The sequence below is a fragment of the Desmodus rotundus genome, chromosome 7 (assembly GCF_022682495.2).
Source record: "Desmodus rotundus isolate HL8 chromosome 7, HLdesRot8A.1, whole genome shotgun sequence".
Taxonomy (NCBI): Eukaryota; Metazoa; Chordata; class Mammalia; order Chiroptera; family Phyllostomidae; genus Desmodus; species Desmodus rotundus.
In genome coordinates, this window is record NC_071393.1 from 41,635,585 (window position 1) to 41,651,144 (window position 15,560).

A 15,560-nucleotide genomic window follows, 5' to 3' on the forward strand; every position below is an offset into this window, starting at 1 on the left:
GAGTTGCAGTAGTTTCTTAACTGGTCTCCCCACCTCCTCTGTGAACAAACCCTTCACCAACTCCATGTCCATCCAAACACTTTTCCATATTCCATACATCAAGCCTGCCTGATTTTCTGAAACATAGATTGGATTTAATCACTTCTCTACTTTTAAAATTCACTGAATGGTTTTGCCTTCTTCTGAAGATAAATTTGAAACTCTACTGCCATCTTTACACACTCTAAATATGGTGCTGGCCCTGCTTTGCAGCTTCTTTTTGACTTGCTTCCCTCTGTGAGATTTGGGTAGAGACACAATTATTTTTATTTCCTCCTATAAAAACCCTAAGCTCTTTCCTGCTTCCGAGTCATTGTACGATTCTTATTTCTTGCTCTGTGAAATCCCACCCTGTATTAGGGTTTTCCCAAGACTACATCACAAAAATGCAGGCAGTGCAATAAAACATAATTCAATTGAAACAGGCCATATATATGAGTCTGTCCAGAAGGTATCCAGCCATGTATTATGAAAATAGAGACATTTATTGAAGAAGATACAAGATACAAGAAGTTGTACATAGGAAAATGATGCCTCAGTCCCCTTCAAAATAGGCACCTTGGGACCTCACACAGTTCTCCCAACTGCCATCAGCTGCCCCGTCATATTTTCCTGATCTCATCGATGGTCTGAAATCTCTTCCCTTTCAAATGTGATTTTAATTTTGGTAAAAGCCAGAAGTTGCTGGGCACCAAATCTGGGCAGTAGCGAGGCTCAGTCACTGGGGTGATTTCGATGTTTTGCCAAAAACTGTGTAAGAGACTTAATGTGTGAGCGGGTGTATTGTCTTGATGAAGCTGCCAATCACCAGTTGCCCATAGCTGCAGCCTTCTGAATCATCCAAATTCTTTCCTCGGAGGAATGTTCAAACTTAATGTAAAATTTGATGCAGATTCGTTGCTCTATTTGCTCAGTCATTTTGAATGCAACGGCCACACAGTACACATGCTCACTCAACAGCATTTACTGCCCCCACTGACTAGTACAGTGAGGTGATCATTGTTCACACATGCGCATTCCAGTCCACCGTCCTTGGCTGCCAGGTTACACTGATGTCATGCAAACTGTTCTGGTTATGTTAACAATGGCTGGACTTTTTCTGGACAGACCTTGTATTGCTGATGATCAGCTAATAAAATGCACTGAAATTATTCAGAAATCTTTGAAACAGGTTTCATAAGGTGAGACTTTAAAGTGTATAAAGTGTATGTACAGACTCCAAATACTCTTGAACAATTAAACTTTTAGAATGTTTTTAATCTTCCTGACTTATGAGTGGCATGCATTTTGGTGAATGTATAAAACATTTCTGTATTCATCCGAGATAGTAGAAGAGCATATGTGATACTAGAGCTAGAGATGATTCCAAACAATGTTTGCAACAGGCAGCCAAACTTCCTGTGAGAGCGCAAGATGTTTTTTTAGTAAGCCATCTTCCAGATATCTACATAAACCACAGTGCACTAGTGCTCCTAAATAGATGAGTTAAACTTGGTCCGATGGAAGCAAAGAACATTATTCGTCTGCTGTGTACACCCTAGAGGATGTGCATGTAAGGACCTACCTAGTAAATATTACCTTCAAATTTCAGATTTGTGAACAATCTTATTTTACATAAAACTTCTCCGTGTTGCAGCTCCCCCTCCAAATCACCTGATGTTTGTCAGGCATATGCTAGACTTTGTGCCAAGGATTTTAAGGCATAAAGTGATCTGTAACAATGTCGGTGACAAGAAGGAAAGTGGCACCAAGTGTTAGGCTGATGGAGTTGCCTGCACTTCAGTTCAGCAACCTTGGTACTTGAGTTCTGGCTAAGAAAGAATTCAGAGCCAAGATTCAAACTATAAGAGAAAGTTTATTGAGAAAGTCAGAGGCAGAAGAAGTGAGCCATGGAAGAAGTGAGCTAGCTGAGCTCACATGTAAGAAGTGAGCTCAGGGAATAAGTCACAGAGGCAAAAAATGGGCCCTTGGAGCTTAGTAGAGAGAAAGGTAAAGATAAGGTGTCTGGGGGAAAAAAGAGGGGGAGAGACAGTGAGCTCCTGAGAGGGAGAGCTTCTGTCTTGAAGGTATTTATCTGGAGGTCTTGGGAGGACCCCAATAGAACATTCGTCAGCTTTCCAGGTATGTCCTTTCAGGGCCAAGGTCTCTACTGATTGGTCAGCATCAGGGCAGGAGGTCATTAGTCAGTGCAGGTGGTCCTGATGTCACCTGTGGTATCACTTTTCTGGTTTTGCTGCTTTTCTGGGCCCGGAACTAAAACACAGCTGAGGCCTTCCTGTATTTGATGTGGGTCAGAACCTCATTGTCCTGCGGGCTTAATGCTTAAGGACTATTCTCCCAGCCCCTTGTTTGTGCCAGTCTAAGGAAGTCTAAACCCACATGCATGACTGGCAGCATGCCAGGAAGGAAAGGTCAGGGGATGGTCGAAACCACGTGATCAGAGATATGAAAGGTCAGGAGGTCCAAACCACACGACCAGCAATATGCTTGGGAAGAAAGGTTACAATGGGGGCTAGGTCCTTGTTTTCCCAGTTTTGCCTGTTGCTAGGCACCCGGGACTTTCTGCCCTGGTGACTTTCTGCACCTGGCCCCCCATCCTTGCTCTGCTCATGTCTGTTTAATGGTCTACACAGTAATATCTTAGAATAATTGAAATTGCACTCACGGTTTGCCAAGTTCTTTACATGTATTGTCAGTTGCACACCACGAGGAAGAATGCACCATTGTTATCCCCCTTTTGCCATGATACCAAGACGAGGGAGGATGAACAGCATGTTCAAGTTCACTGAACAATTAGGTGACAGACCAAGTATTCAAGCCCGACCCTGAAACATGCATTGTCAACCACTTTGTGAAGATCTGGAAAGTTGAAAAAAAAACTTTTTAAAGCTTGTTTTACATATCTAAAATGCTTAAAGAAGTGAATGTATAGATTCCTGAAGTGTTTTTAGGAAAACTAGTTTGTTAATCTATTTTAGACACATTATTTAGCAAGTAAAAGTAAAAGCTGTTAGTATATTGCATATATCCATATCTTGATGTTTGGCATTGACTGTGCATTTCAGAAATAAAAGTTTCTGTGTTCAAGGTAATAAAAAAATGTGTTCCTTTATGTTGTGCTAATTTGTTTTAGAACAATTGACAGTTACATTTTGATTAGATGTTCTTTTGATCAGTTTCAGACTTTTTGTTAGTGCTGACACTAGATTTAGGAGAACTTGAAAAATTCTGTAATAGTAAAACAGACATGTCTACCTTGAATTAAGTCCTTGAGAGCAATTTTTTTCTGTTTCAAATTTTCACTGATAGGAGGAAAAGATGACCATTGAGAAACTTGCAGACAGGAAATAAACAAAAGATAGTTTTTCTAAAAGAAATATAGCTGTAGGAAATGGGGGAAAATGGAGGCCACATTCTTTTTGTAAAAATAGTGCATTAGTTTCCTGTTACTGCTATAACAAATTACTGTACACTTAGTGGCTTAAAGCAGCTCAGATTTGTTATCTTAAAGTTCGAGAAGCCAGTGACATGAAATGGGTCTTACAGGGCTAAAATCAATGCATTTGCAGGCTGCGTTCTTTCTGGAGACTCTGGAGGAGAATCTAATGCCTTGCCCGCGTGCTCTGGCTTATGGCCCCTTCCAGCATCTTCTAAGCTGGATAGTAGCATCTTCAAATCTTCTGGTCTCACAGTCCTGCCTAACTCTTGTAAGAACCGTTGTGATTTCACGGGATCCCTCCGTTAGAAGATAACACGGGATATTCTTTATAACTGAAGATCTTTAATCACATCTGCAAAAGTTTCTTTTCTTTAGCTGTGGAAGGTAATATTCAAAAGTTTTAGGATTGGAACATGAACATTTTTGGGAAGGGGAGGAGGCATTAGTCTGCCTCCCACAATCAGATTCTGTAGTATAGATACTAAAATGATTATTTTTATATACATATTGAATACATGTCTTTATGATTGTTATCACATGCGTATGGTTGCTCTAATAAAGTAATTTAAAAGTAACTATGATATCACTCACCGGCTCTACACGCTGACCCCCTGAATGACCTTGTAATGGCTCATTCCCTCCTTTTCACTATGTAAATTACACCCAACAAGGAGAGAGCCTGGTAGTGCGCTTTAATGATTCCTGCATCTTGTGAAAGACTCATGTAATCAGTTTTCTTCACAATTTTTTCCAATTAAAGAAGAGTAGAGAATCTAAACCATTCCATTTTCATTTTAGCACTGCTTGTCCCCGAGTTTATCTTTGAGGGTAAAACAGGAAAGTAAAAACATCTTTATTATCCTAATAAAAATGATTATTATTGTATAAGAAACTGCCAGTCAAATTGTGACTTCTTGGTGATTTTATATACGCAGCGGAACTCTTAAAGACAGGCTAAGAGTTTCTATCAGGTATGTTAACAGTTGGTACGCGTTTGCTTTCCCATATTTTGAATGGCTGCTAATAAAAAGATGCAAGGTTTTATTTCAGTAACTATGATGATATCCCCTTGCATATTAAACTACTTCAAAGAGATGAGAATCGTAGAGTAATTGGGAAGAAATTGTCATTTCGTATTTACATCATTAGCCTCCCTACATCTTAGAGAAATCAGCGATTTGCATGTGCACATCTAAAAATGGTGAATTTCCACATCATTTTTATAATGATTGACAAGAAGTACCCGAGATGCTAAAACAGCCTGCTCATTAAATATCTTTTCAACTTTTGAAAGACATTTCATTAAAATGGTATAATGTAATATTTTAAAAGTTTCCTTTTTTTGCTTCATGAACAGAATTTAAAATAAAGAAATATGCACGGAATCCACTATGTCTTTGGTTATTCCTTTAGTAGCATATGATTTCTCGTCGGCAAAGGGAAGGAATACCGTCATTGTGCTTCATCTGACAGAAATGGTAACAGTGAAAGCTCGTGTAATACTTACTGTTTGCCATGTAATTTTCCATGTGCTTTGATATATACATACATACGCACATTGTTGTTATCCTCATTTCATGTATGAAGAAGTGACGTAAACACGGGTTAAGTCTGAGCTGCACAACTAGTCAGTAATAGCTGGGCTTCGAACCCAGTCAATCTGTCTCAAGAGTCTGAACTCATAACAAAATAAGTCAATAGTGCATTTTTAAAAACATTATTAAGCAGTTATCTGGTGAATATACAAATAACTTACCCCAAATAGAAATCTTCTGGAGGTTAAGTTTACACAGGTTGGAGTAGGAATACGATTTTTTTAAAACTATTTTATTGTTGTTCAATTACAGTTGTCTGCATTTTCTCCCCACCCCTCTACCCCACCCCAGCCAAACCCACCTCCCTCCCTTGCTTCCACCCTCCCCCTTGGTTTTGTCCATGTGTCCTTTATAGTAGTTCCTATTTATGATACAATGTAGACATTTAGGAATTGGGGCATTGAGGGCTTTAGGACTTCTATCTGATGGGGGTTTAGAAACGCTATTCTTTGGAAAGAAGGATACGAAGCTGTGTTTGCCTGGTAATGTGTGAGGTTAAGAACAGGTTGATTTTTGACTCAGATGCATGTGCTGGAGAGTAAGCAGGAGCCAAAGCCCTCTCCAAGCCCTCCTTTGGAACGGCTGCTGGATGCAGGTTCTTGTCTATTTTTCATCTATTGGAAAGTTGTGGTTTTGAGCTCACTTTCTTATCTTAAAATGAATACATGTTTATTTAACACATGTAGTCATACAGTGCTTATTATGTACCAGGCCTCGTTCTAAGTGCCTTGCGGATATTGATTTCATTAATTCTTATAACGATCCAGTGAGTTAAGTACCACAGCGATTCCCATTTTACTGGGGAGGGGGCTGAGGAGGGAGAAATGAACACACTGCCCAGGGTCGCTGAGGAGGAGGTAAGTGGCAGACCCTGGACTTAAATCTAGGCATTCTGTCGCCAGAGTGTATTCTCTGTTCATGCACAAAGTTGTCCAAATCTCTGAGAACAAGTTCCTCTTGGGAGAGGAGCCCCCGCCCTTGTGATTTTAGCCCAGTTCACACTTTTTCCTGCTTTCCTGTCACAATTGGAATAAGGTAGTTAAACATCGTGACATCCTGACCCCACGGTTTGCCCTTTGGGATCTGACTTGTTCTCCACCACAAACTGACTGATTATTCTCTCTTCCCTCCACCCTTGCCTCTCCTCCTCTCTTTCCAATAGCTAGTTAGACTAATGTACTGGTAAGTGAATTTATGTACTTCTGCAATGTCATTTTGTATAAAATACCTGAGAACCTTAGCTAAAATTGTTACATGGGAACGTAGTATTACAGTAAAGCTTTCTAGTTAATTCATATCAGTTTGTAGATTTATTACAATGTTCAACCTACATTGTTTTGCAAGAGGTTTAAATCCTTATGATGACAAATAATAACTCGTTAGAGGACAGCCACTGCTTATCAATCTTTCTATTGATCTCTTATTGACTATGGTCAGTACCTTTGAACTCTTAGTCATCATTCAGCTCTCTATTCAAATATTACTTTCTTTTGTATTTTCTCCAGTGGAGTCTCTCACTTCCCCCTTTCTCTAATATTTGCCCCTCATTACACTGTTTTCATTAAACTACCTTTTCAAGTCACGTTTGAACTTAGAATCAAGTAAGTAGAAATGGCGATGATCTGTATCCCTCATTGGACTATGGACTTCTTGGCTTGACTTCAAGTATTTCAAGATTAGACATGTTTACTTTGCATTGGAGGCATACCTATATAGGTACATACATACATTTGTAATTGCTTAGTTGAATGAAGACAAAAACAATTGAATACCTGCTATGTTTTATTCCCCGATGATGAAGAGTATTTCTTGCCATTTAGAAGCTAGTCGAGTAGGAGAGACAGAAAAGTAAAGAAGTAATTTCAAACTTGTTTATTCAAGCAACATTTGATGTGTACTTTCTGTGCGCAGGTTATAGTAAGGTCTGTATATGTTCTTCTAAACCAGGGAGTTGGGGCTCCTGCCTCTGTTGGGTGTACGCTATGATCTTAGGTGGTATGTGCAAGAAAGGCACAGTGGGTGTGATGACAGCACAAGACAGGAAGGCTCCTTGGAAGAACTGATGTTTGAGCAAGCCTTCCTAAAAGCATCAGTAGTATTGAGGGGGAGAGTGTGTTTCAGGCCAAGGGACCAGCATGTGTAAAATAAGTCAGCCCTTTGAAGACTATTAAGTGGGAGAGTTTCTGAGGAGTAGGAAGATGTGGATGGGTAGGAGAGCAGCGAAGAAATATGGAAGATGGGGCATGGCCTTTATAATGTGGGGCTCTATGTGATATACCAAAAACTGATCTGTAAGCATTCTGGAAGGATATAGGAAGCCCTTTGTTTCCTAGGAAGCCCTTCATTTCTGGGAAGCCCAGACTTTTAGCAAGTAATATAACATAGTTTTACCTTAAAAAAAATAGCTGCTATTACATGCAGAGCAGGCAGCCATGTGGAAGATTTTTAGGGTTTAACTGGAGCCAAGGGTTCCACGTATTTATTGGAATAAACCTGATTAGAAATGATAAGGACACGAATTGACACGTTTCTGTCAATGTTAAATTAGGGAGGACTCACTGAAGAGGCATTGGAAGAAATAGCCTATAGAACTTGAAAACTGGGTATGCGTGGTTAGAGAGTAGAAGTGACTCTCAGGTGCTTGGCTAGTGTGTATTTACTTTGTCAAGGAGTGAGAATGGAAGAGTCGGTTATGAGTGTTGGGAGTCACAGCTGTGTAGATGTCTAAGCTCGTCCAGGCAGAGTGATTCCACTGAGAAAAGAAGTCACGTGGAGTCCTAGGGGACATTAACGATTCGATGGGTCAGTGACGGTGGAGAAGCTCTTGAATGAAACTGAGAGGCAGCCGTGAGAATGGTAGGAGTTGGATCAGAAAAGACACAGAAAAATAAGAGAGTATGCAATGTAAAATATCATAAAAGTTTTAAGTAGAAGAATAAAAAATGAAATTTTTATTCCAAATTGAAGAGGTTATATATGACCCTAATATAGTTGGATAGAATTCAGCTTTGCAGTGGTTCGAGGTGAAAATACAAAGTAGACTGGACACCATGCATAACTGTTAGGAAGTCTCTAGGGGATTTCGTCGCTGTGTGAACATCATAGAGTGTACTCGACGAACCCCCCGGATGGTAGGGCCTACTGCACATACAGGCTACGTGGTCCAGCCCGCTGCTCCTAGGCTGCACCACCTGCACAGCATGGTACTGTACTGAGTACTGTAGGGAAGTGCAACACAGTGGTCAGTGTTTGTGTATCTAAACACACCTAAGTATAGAGAAGGTGTGGTGTAAACATGATATAAAAGATTAAAAAGGAGGCACATGCATAGCGCACTGACTGTGAGTGGAGCTTGCGGGACTAGAAGTTGCTCTGGGCGAGTGAGTGAGCAAGAGGTGAGTGACGTGAAGGCTGAGGATTTTACTGTGACTGGAGACTTTATAAACAGTGTACACTAAGGCTACACCAAATTCGTAAAACATGAGATTAAATCAAGCACCAGAAAAAGCAATGGGATCAAGAGACATGGCAGACACGAGATGAATGAGGCTGCAGCCTGTGTAACGTGGTCCATTGTTTCACAGCAAATTGTCACGGTGGGTAGGACATCATGGGGGCTAGGACATCATCACAGGTAGGATGTCACAGCAACAGAAATTTTTCAGCTCCTTAAACGTATGGGACCACTGCGTTATATGTGGTCCATTGTTGACTCGGGCGGCATATGACTGTCTCTATTACATCTGGTGGTAATAGTGCCGCAAAGAATATAAATTAAGATGAGGAGATAGAGAACAATGGCAGGAGGATCCTATTTAAAGTACAATAATTAGGGAAAACTTCCTGTGGGGACATTTCATCTGCATTCCTAATTATGTCAGGAAGCTAGGGCATGGCATTCTAGGCCGAGAGAACTCGGAGCACCAAGACCCTGATGTAGAATTGTCCCTAGTATGTTCGAGGAGTACAAAGGAACTCCATTGAACTGGAGAAAGTACTAGAAGGTAGAACCAGAGAGTTAACCAGGTGCCAGTCATGTACACATTGGCGATTATTAAATACGTAATAAAGACCATTAAAGTCCATTTGAATGTGTTCTCACTGAGTGCAGTGTGGGCCACAGGGGATGAATAGAGAGATGCGAGATCATCTGTGGTAGGTTTTAGAAGGATCACTCCGGATGCTGGCTGTGCAGTAGGCTGCAAGGATTGAAGTTGCCTGACCCAGGCCCAGTAGAAGGCATTTGCTCTCTAGTTAAGGAGGAAGATGGTGTGGTTTGGAGTAGTACAGGAGACGGTGAGAAGATTTTCTGGTTCCTATTTTGAAAGTACGGGCTAACAAGATTGGTTATTGGACTGGTCGTGGGTGTGAGAGAGAGATTGGAGACCAGGCCCATCTTGGCAACTTTAGCCTGAGTGATTGTGCAGCATTAGGCTGAATAAATCTGGGGGTGAAATAGTTTGGGGGATCTGCGATTCCTACTCCTTTATTGAGCATTGGAGGTGCGTGTACCAGAGAGCCTCATACAAGGTAGCATTTGACCAGTGTTTGCTTCAGACTCGGTTCCATCTCCAAGGAAGCCGAGGAGGTTTTGTTTTAAGGTGCTAAAAATCACTTTAGGTACTTTTCGTTGCTAAGTTCTCTGGTACCACAATTGGATTTCTCATTATCTTCCTATGAGTCCTCTCTGCCCCTTGTTCCTATTGCTGAAATTAAATGTGTTTGGAATGATTTCATTTGCAAAATGGATTTCACTTTGGTATCTACAAATTTTGTGTCCGCACACACATCCGTAAGCAGAGGTGTGTTTTGTGGGTATGCACGGATTTATTGGCACTTATTTCTTTACTACTGAGTATTTCTGTCTCTCTCTCTCAGGGGCTTCTTCTAAATTCTTTGTGCTAGACACGATTAGGCCAGCTTCTCTCACTGTGCTGTAGCTTTGAAGCCATAATCACATGTTCAGAGCTTGGCAGGATTTGATTGAGAATGATGATGACAAAAGAGACGGTAAGCGAAAGCATCAGAGTTGTGTGTCATTTCATCTCCTTGGGTAACCACATAGACATTTAATCTGCGTCTGTTGCTGTTTGCCTCACCAAGGACAGAGTGAGAACAGAACTCGGCAATTGCCACGATGTTTCGCTCAGGAGGAACAATGACATGGGACCAGGCAGCGGTTAGGATTATGTACACCGCATCAGAAGTCTGACATTCTGCCCTGTCTGAAAGTCTCTCAGCTTCAGGTGGGATTTGCTGTGGTGACTTCGCACTGGTTTATGTTTCATATAATATACTACACGAGGGTATTTTTGTGCAGTGCTGCACACATTTAAAATATACAGAAATTTGATTTCTTAGAGGTACGAGTGGTGTGACCATTCTTGGGAATTTTTACCCTTCAAAAATTCCTAAAGTCTTTAGAGAGATATTATTCTTAGAATAGTATTTAAAATTCAGTTCAGTGCTTTCCACTAGTTATTTTAGGTGATGATGTGTCTGTTTTATTCTAGAGGGAGCCAAACCATAAAAAAGAGGTAATTATCTCTCAAAATATTTGTCTCAAATTCCTTTGGTTGACATTTATGCCAGTTAGTTATTTTAAATGATTTAATTAATTCACTGCCTGAATGTAAACAGTTTGTTCATAAAATTAACATCCTGTCCCCCAAACTTTAAACTCTAGGAGTCTTAACCACAGACAAAAGCAGCATCTCTCAGTGGACAGAGTTAGAAGTTCTGGACTCTTCTACTTGGGTTTGAATCCCATTTGTTCTCCTGGGCAGCTGAGTGATCTTGGGCAAGTCATTCACCTCACTTAGTATCATCTGTAGGTTTTTTGAAACTGAGACTTTAAGCAAAAGGAACATAGTGAAACCAATTTCACCACAGGCTAACTGATAATTGACCAATGGTAAAAGAGTTAAGTTCCTATGGCAAATTTCTCATCACAAAACATCGCCAAACCTATGAACAAAGATACAAAACACTTCTCCTATTAAACACGGCAATAAATGTGAGCTGTACATACATTTAGGAAAGATTAATAAAAACAAGAAAGATTATTTTTCAACCCGCTTATCCCAGCTCAGGGTTGCAGGTGGCCCGAGCCTGTCCTCGCAGCTCAGGGTTCAAGGTGAGAGCTCACGCTGGGCAGGATGCCCTTCCATCACAGGGCCACTCACACACACACACACACACACACACACACACACACACACACACTCATTCAGACTGCGATGGTGTTGCCAATTCACCTCATGTGTGCATCTCTGGGATGTGGGAGGAAACTGGAGTCGCTAGAGAAAACCCACACAGACATGGGGAGAAAGTGCATCTCACAGACCGTTGGCATCTGCTAGGAATTGATATTTTTTTCCTCCTGTATATTACAATGAAAGGGTGTGAAATGAAACAGTGTTACTCAAGGACCTGGTTTATACCTATTCATATGTGTAGGTATGTTTTATGTCTGAAGCTTGTTTACTTATGTATAAAATGCAGGTGTGATGCCAGGTTTCATAAAGAAAATGCATGTGTGATGCGTGATGCTTGGCACCTCGTAAGTACTTAAACTCTTGAAAATTGTTTGAAGGTGTTGGGTTCACACGTGTATACTTTCATTTACTAATGTTTGTTTCTGGACATTACATATCTTCATTTGATGTAGCTATTTTTTAGTCTTACAACAGTTTTACTAGATTTTGCCCTGATGATTGATATAAACCCAGAAACACACAAAAGCTGTTTTCTTTATTTGTATTCAGTGAGGTCAGGTTATACTGCATTGTGGTTTTATACATTTTTTTCCAGTTGTGCTTATAGGTTGTCGCTTTTAATAGTACGATTAATGTTCTGTTATGTTTTTATTACTGAAATTCAAGTAATGTCTTTAGGAGGATATTTTTGTTTTAGGGGTTTTTGAGTCTGAGGTGAACAAAATGCTTAAAGGTACTATATTACCAGGAAAAGATCAGATGCAGTAATAAGATACCATGTTGTAAGAAATTACTGGCCTTTATGGGCAAGCCTTATTTCCTCAGCAGCTTTCTGAAAAGCGTTCCCATTTACCTTGCTTCCTCTTTCTTGCTCAATGAGAATTTTTAAGTTGGCAACTTTAAAAAAAAATTTATGTTTTATTTTATTTATTATTTTTTTTAATTAAACATTTTCTTTTATTGTTGTTCAGTTACAGTTGTCTGCATTTTCTCCCCACCCCTCCACCCCACCCCAGCTGAACCCACCTCCCTCCCCCACTCCCACCCTCCCCCTTGGTTTTGTCCATGTGTCCTTTATAGTAGCTCCTGAAAACCCCTCTCCCTGCTCTCCCCTCCCCACTCCCCTCTGGCTATTGTTAGATTGCTCTTAACTTCAATGTCTCTGGTTATATTTTGTTTGCTTTTTTCTTTTGTTGATTAGGCGGTGAGGGACAAATACCATATGATCTCACCTTTAACTGGAACCTAATCAACAAAAGTTGGCAACTTTTTGAATGAAGATTTGCTAGCGTCTGTATTTTTTTGTCAGTAGGCTTAGTGTTGGCCCTTTATTCTATTAGATTATGTCTTCAATAAGGTATTTCTAATTTTATCTTTTTAAAATGAATACCTTTCCATGGCATGGTACTGTTGGTTACCGCATTGGGTGGAACCCACCCTTTGGAAGGTAACGACAGACATGGCTATTTTTCTTGAGAGAAAATCAGCACTTAAGGGCATTTTTGTTTCTGGAAGTTTGAGTAGCAGGGTTATAAGAATTAACACTTCCAATTTCAAGAACCATTGAATTTTGGGAGTGTATTGTTTACTGTGGAGATGGATTTAAGTTAATGGCCACAGGTCTGTCTGGGATATTTTGATACTCGTCCAAAGGTGTTTGTACTCTGGCATCAGGGCAGATTTGGTAGGAAAGGGTTAGTGACAGTTCACGGCATTGGGCCTGTTGAGCTTATTTCTATCCATTAAATGCATGTCCCCTCGAGAAACTATTTTTTGCATAATTATACCTGCTTTTATTTGTACGCCATCTGTTCTGTGGTAGATGTTGTGCCAAGTCATATAAAACTTAGGTGAGAATAAATCGATCATATTACGTTGAATTCTGTTGTATGTCTCATTTAGTTCTATCCAAAACTTACAAAGGATCCATCCCATTTTTTAAATTAAATGTGTTGGGGTGACATTGGTTAACAAAATGATCTAGGTTTCAAGTGTACAGTTCTGTGATCATCTGTGTATCGCCTTGTGTACCCACCACCCAGAGTCAAATCTTCTTCTGTCCCCATATATTTGACCCTCTTCCCCTTTTCCTCCCTCTCCCCTCTCCTCCCTCTGGTAAGCACCATACTGTTGTCTGTGTCTGTGAATTCTTGTTCATTTGTTTTTCTTCTTTGTCCGCTTGTTACTTTCAGTTTTGTATCCCACATAGGAGTGAAGTCATATGGTTCTTAACTACTTCTGTCTTACTTCTTCTGCTTAGCGTGACATTCTCAAGATCCATCCATGTTGTCGCGAGTGGCAGTACTTCCTCTTTTCTTATGTCTGGGTAGTATTTCATTGATACACGTGCCACATATTTTTATCCAGTCATCTCCTGAAGGACACTTCGGTTGTGTCCGTGTCTTGGCCACCATCATAAATTTCATGCTGTTTTCCTAATGGGACCTTCTAGAATAAAGCAGCTAAGAAATGTGACCTTCTTTATTCTAGGACTTTCTATTAGAAAAATGGCTTAAAACTGATGTCTTTTTTATGTACTTTGTAGCACATAAATAAGAAAAAAAATTGTATAAACCTGGCTGCAATTAAATTTGAGTGATAATTATACTAATATTTATATGTTACTATGTTTCTGTTCCCGTTCTAAGTGCTTAACATCTCTATAAACACATTGAATGCTCACAACCACTCTATTGGGTAGGTATTTTTATTACCCATGACAGTAATAATGTAGGTGAGCAATTTGAATCATAGAGATGTTAAGTAACTTTCCCATGATCACATGGCTTAGTAAATGAGGAGCTGTGTATGTGTTCAGAATCTGCCCTTAAATTCAGTTTTCTTTCCTATTAATGGCCTCTTTTGAAAATGACTTGGTTCAAAAACCTGTGTGAATGAGATGGAACCTAAGAACACAGTGCTTTTTACCTATATTCCCACATATTCTTCATTTGTTACAAAATTAAAAATAGTTTCCATGCTCTATAAACTGTGGCTGAATAATTCAATAAGTCAAATTAACTGGTATTGAAATCAGTCTTTCTAACTAAACTCTGTGGTTTAAACATAAGATGAACAGATGATTATTTTATTCAACAAAATATAGTTAAAAATACTGTTTATAAAACCTAAAAAAAAAAAAAAACAAAACCTTTTTCTACAGGAAGCCAGGCTCACGAGTAATTTATCTTTTCAGAACAGATAATAAACTTCTAGGACTGATTTTTATAATTGGGGAACTTAAAAAATGAACATATATAACAAAAATGCATATTTCACACAATTTATTAAAAAGTGACTATAATTATACAACTCTAATAAATTATTGCTTATCCATCTCATCTGTTTCTTGGTATGAATGAACTTATGCATAATTGAAATCATATGTAAAATATATAAAATGTGCTTTTTATTTGATGTTTTTAGCAAACTAAAAATGCTTATGATTTAGGCATAATGTTAACCTTAAGGGCTATGAATGATCTGTCATAATACACTCAACTGCTCTCTTATTTTGAATATAGTTTCCAGTTTTTTCCCTCTATTTTGAGACATAGTACAGTAAATATCTAGATGCATTTGGCTTTTTTCTTCTTTGAGGATATTTCTTTTCTTATTTTTTTATTAGACGAATTCATTTATTTGACACATTAAATTAGGCAAAGAAAAATATATGCAACTACATAAAAAGGATCACATTCTCATACTACTTGAACAAACAGCAGTGGTCAAAAACTATGAATTGCGGAATGAATCCCAGGATTACCTGCAAAAAACACCCTGTACAGAAAAACTTTAGGCATCTAACTTCACTGAATCCAGTACTAAACGTGCTTCCTTATATTCCTCAGCTTCTTCCAACTCCTTTGCACTCTCTAATACCTGCAGAAGATCGGTGTATGCCGCTTCCAACCTGCGCTGGCAATCTGGGATCATCATCCGGGACTCTTGCAGGATCTCTGCCTGCTTTTCAATGGCATAATTTTCACCATCTTCAGCTTTCGTATTTTCAATCTTTTCTTCTTGTTGTTTTGCTTCTTTTTCATACATCATTTTTTCTTTGGCCAATCGCTTCACCACGCCGGTTTTGATCTTGGTTTGCCTCACTCTAGGATGGGCCATGGTCCCTGGAGCGCCGCGGCAAGGAGGGGCGGAGAGCTGGGGTAACCGTGCGGCTAACAGCCTGAGGATATTTCTTAAAGTGAATACTCAGAGGGAGGAATACAGGGTCAAAATATACAAACATTTTCAAGTTACAATCCAAAAGAC

The 15,560-nt window shown here is 39.5% G+C and overlaps 1 protein-coding gene and 1 pseudogene across 2 annotated transcripts in view; one reads left to right on the top strand and one right to left on the bottom strand.

The window, feature by feature from the left end:
• Positions 1 to 15,560, top strand: part of MDGA2 (MAM domain containing glycosylphosphatidylinositol anchor 2) — an 829,607-nt gene that overhangs the window by 20,171 nt on the left and 793,876 nt on the right. The window lies entirely within an intron of this gene.
• LOC112316976 (tubulin-specific chaperone A pseudogene) lies at positions 14,917 to 15,447 on the bottom strand (annotated as a pseudogene). The gene has a single exon (XR_011651466.1). The product of XR_011651466.1 is annotated as a tubulin-specific chaperone A pseudogene (transcript).